This window comes from Dasypus novemcinctus, chromosome 14 (genome assembly GCF_030445035.2).
Source record: "Dasypus novemcinctus isolate mDasNov1 chromosome 14, mDasNov1.1.hap2, whole genome shotgun sequence".
Lineage (NCBI taxonomy): Eukaryota > Metazoa > Chordata > Mammalia > Cingulata > Dasypodidae > Dasypus > Dasypus novemcinctus.
The window spans coordinates 57,703,361-57,708,084 of NC_080686.1; positions in this window are offsets into that span (position 1 = coordinate 57,703,361).

Below are 4,724 nucleotides of genomic sequence, written 5' to 3' on the forward strand. Positions count from 1 at the left end.
TTGGAAATCATTTCAAATTTACTGACATATTGAAAGAATAGAAATGGTACAAAGAATACCCATTTATAACTTCTACCCAGATCCACCTATTAACATTTCATTTCATTTGCTTTATCATATGCATGTGCTTCCTCTCTTTTAGATACAATATTTAAATTATATAATTTTTTCTGAATTATTTGAGGATAAATTATATATATCATGGCCCCTTTACCCAGAACAGTACATTTAACTTTGATATATCATTTTTATCTAATTTTTCACTCATATTCCAATTGTTAATTGACCCAATAATTTCCTTTATAGCATTTCCTCTCCAATGCAGGATCCAGTCTAAGGTCAGGAATTGCATTTAGTTGTTATGTATCTTTAGTTTCTTCTAACCTGGAACATTTCCTCTGCCTCTTTTTTTTTTTTTTTTAATACTGCCTCCCTACCCAACCCCATTTTAAAAAAGAATATTCATCCTTTTGGGTTTGTCTGATATTTTCCCAGAAGTCTAGGGAAGCAGCACGTTATGATCTGAATTGACCGCTTGAAGCTATATTGGAAAATCATGGTTTCTTCTTCTCTTCTGCCTTTCATATCTCACATACGTGTCTCTGTTTGTAGAATTTAACCTGGAATCATTCAGGGTAAAGTCCTCTGGAAAATACAGTTCTCAGCTTTCTCCCTGCGGTGTGGAGGAGAACGTAAAATGGGGGTGGCCCTAATATCGAGCTGACCACTGGCAACCCAGCACATTTCTGTTCTTTGCCAGGCACAACTCCAAGGCCTGAGGACAGAAAGAAGAACAAGACATGCTGGGGAGAAGTGGACTTGGCCCAGTGGTTAGGGCGTCCGTCTACCACATGGGTGGTCCGCGGTTCAAACCCCGGGCCTCCTTGACCCGTGTGGAGCTGGCCCATGCGCAGTGCTGATGCGCGCAAGGAGTGCCTTGCCACGCAGGGGTGTCCCCACGTACCGGAGCCCCATGCGCAAGGAGTATGCCCCATAAGGAGAGCCGCCCAGTGTGAAAGAAAGTGCAGCCTGCCCAGGAATGGTGCGGTACAAACGGAGAGCTGACACAACAAGATGACGCAACAAAAAGAAACACAGATTTCGGTGCCGCTGACAACAAAAGAAGCGGACAAAGAAGAACACGCAGGAAATAGACAGAGAACAGACAATTGGGGCAGGGGTAGGGAAGGGAGAGAAATAAAAAAAAGCAGATGTGGCTCATGCAATTGGGTTCCCATCTACCATATGGAAGGTCCAGGGTTCGATTCCTGGCCTCCTGAGGAAGGCAAGCTGGCCTGTGTGGAGAGCTGGCACAGCAAGATGATGCAACAAAAAGAGACACAGAGGAGAGACAACAAGAGACCAGACCAGGAGCTGAGGTGGTGCAATAGATTGAGTGCCTCTTTCCCATCCCAGAAGGTCCCAGGATCAGTTTCTGGAGCCCCCTAACAAGAAGACAAGCAGACACAGAAGAATACATAATGAATGGACATAGAGAGCAGACAGTGAGCACAAACAATGGAGGGGGGGAGGATAAATCAATCTTTGAAAAAAAAGATATGAGGTCCCTGCCCTCATGGAGCTTATAGTCTCCAGGGAGATCTCTAAGTACTAGGAAGGAAATAAGCAGAAGGTGGCTGTGACCAAGAATAACAGAGGCTCTCTCCTGGCATAGTAACTGGGGAAAGCCTTTCTGAGGCCTGGGAAAGATGACAAATAGCTGCAATTATGTAAAGGATTGGTGGTAAGGGCAGTGGCTCTACAGGAGAAAAGAGTTTGATGAAATGACAGAAGGCTAATGTGGCTGGAATTTGGTGGAGCTTGGCATAATTTTGAGGTGGAAAAATGACAAAGGCTGGACCATGCTGGAACTTGTAGAACATGGTGATGAGTTGGCATTTTATAAGTGAAATAGGAATGTTCCTAACCCATATGGCACCTTTGGGCAAATTAGAAGAAGAGATCCACTCCTCAGGACATTTCTATCTGTTGGAAAATTATTATAATATACTTTCGTTAGAACAAGGCATTTAACTGAAATCTGCCAGAATTTGTTGGCAATGATTATAAAATTTACAATGCCTCCAATGTGAAAGTAACTTTCCCATAGGGTTGTTCTACCACAACCTGTAAAATTGAATATGGTGGCCTTGGTGGCAAGCCATTAAAAGGTTTAGACAATTCCTGTGTGGTCCCCCTGTGGAGGGGATAAGAGGGAAAGAAAAGAGATCAGATGAAGTGTTTTGGAGCTAAAATGACTGGATGAAAAGGATGGGAAAAGAAAAAGACAATCATGACTCACCAGGTTTGTGGACGGCAGTGCCATTTTACTAAAATTGGCAAGAGTGGGAGGAGACCAGTGTCTGTGGATGGAGGGGGCAAGGAAATCAAGAAGCAAATTTAAGCCCAGGCATTTGCTATCTTCCCTTGAATGCTCTGTTTTCAATGAAAAGTTAACCAAACTCATCTTTTTTTTTTCTCAAAACAGGTGTCTTTGAAAAACGTACCCATTAGAATCAAGGACAATTACAAGATCTTTGCCTTTCAGGCTAGAATTAGGTTAATTTAAACTTAAATTTAACTAACATTTTCAAGTTCCTTTATGTATAAGGCACTCTGCCAGACACTTTACACACGTTATCTCATTTTCTCCACACAGCAGTCCATGAGGCAGTTTCTACTTTTGTCTTCATTTTACAGATGAAGTGTAAGGCTCAGAGGGAGAGCCTGTTCATTTGATTTGAACAAGGTCCTTAGTTACAGGTCCACATCAGGAGTTGAACTTACTACCTTTTAGTGACTTTGAGTCCCTTGTTCTTGTCTATTTTGTCATTAGTGTTCTCTAATAGAACTTTCTCTGATGATGGAAATATTCTGTATCAGCACTATCATGTGAATTTTGAGCACTTGAAATGTGGTCAGTGTGACTGAGGAACTGAATTTTTAAATTAAATTAAATTAAACACATGGTCAGTGCTACCATATTTCTTGGCACAGCTTGAAAGCAATGGTCTTCAAATAGGTGTGCACTGATTTGCAGAGCGCAGTAAGAAAACATTAACATGTATAATGTTTTAAATCATTATTTCTGATTTTCTTTTTGTATTTTATAAGGTATAAGGTACATTATACTCTATATATGTACATATACATGAATTATTTAACACTTATTTAGCACTGACCATGTGCTTTACAAAATTAACTCATTTAATTTTCATAATGACACTGTGGGGTAGGTAATTTTATTATCCCCGCTTTACAAATGAAGGCAGTATTTGGATGTGCCCAAGGTCACGGTTGCTGGTAAAACCAGGATTTGAGTACATTCAGTCTGGCTTCTAATCCAAGCACTTTACCACAAGCTAAATAAAGTCTACTGGGGTGTGGGGTGGAGAAAACATTTTTACTGGTGGTGTGAGTGACCTTCAACAACCAGTCAGACACAGCAATTCCTAACTTCAAAATTTAAAGGAATTTTGGAGATGATCTAGTCCAGCCCTTTTTTCACTGGTAGATGTTCTGCATGTAAAGGGATGAGGTGAATGAAGGTGGGATAGGGTGAGGGTTGAGACAAGACTGCTGGGGACATTTGGGGACAACAATAGAGGATACTTGTAAATTTTTTTTCATCTGTGTGATTCAATAACTGTCCTAATTAAAAAAAGAATAACAACACACCCACACCAGTTTGATCCAGCTACTAACTTACAAAAAGCTTTGTTTCTTCCCTATACATGGAGACAGCGGAGAATAGGAGGCAGAGGCCTGGCAAGGAAAAGTTCCCGGAAGAGCAGGTGGAAAGAAAACCCGGCTGTACCAAGACTGCTGCTTCTCCTTCGGGGCAGAACCAGCTTGAAGCAGCTCATCTATATGCAGCTTGGTTGGTGGTGGCTATCACTCAATAATCAAACGAAGGTAAAATATCCCTGAAATGAAAGGTCAATGGGAAATAGAAATTTTACCAAAACCTAATTTCTACCTAGACTTTTTGTTCAAGGTATTTCTTGCCTATCCTAGACATCTCTGGTATCAAGTACCTACTAGAGCGTTTAGCCAACAGCCTCTGCGGTGCAAATAACTAAGGGCATGTTTACATTATAAACTATTCTATAGCTACACTTCCAGATATGCAAAGTGGATAGATGAGGTCTTGTGGCATCAGAGAAAGTTTTGGCAAGATCAGAGTTCTGAAGTCGCGCACTTAAAAGAAAGGCAGTGTGGAGTATGTGGGTATCTATGCTGTAATTGCAGTCTCTCGGTTTCAAAAGAGGTAGAGGTTTTAAAGAAAGCAAACGGAAGATGTGACAGGCAGGATCCCTGTGCTAAAAGGGAATAGCAGAGAAATGTCTGTCCAGACGCCTCGAGCATCTAAATCCAAAGCCTTTCTCTCTCGGTTGCGGAAAGTTCTTCAGTTCCCTGGGTACGCCTGTTTGGAGTCTCAGCCTTCCTTTCATTCTTCAGTCTTCCTAAGAACTTCGCAGAAAGCAGCATAGTACCTTCCAAGGGCTTGCCCAAGACAGGTAGGCAGCCCCCGGCACACCCAAGCAGCTCCGAGGCGCGAGTTCCTAAGCAGAGCGTAGAACACGCCCCACCCCGAGCTTGCCGGGATGGGCGTGGCCTCCTCGACCGGCCCCGCCCCTCGAGCGCGTCGCTAGGGACGGGAAGGGCGGGGCCAGGGAATTGGCGAGAAAGGGCGGGGAGCGAGCGGTGTGGGTGTGCTCGTG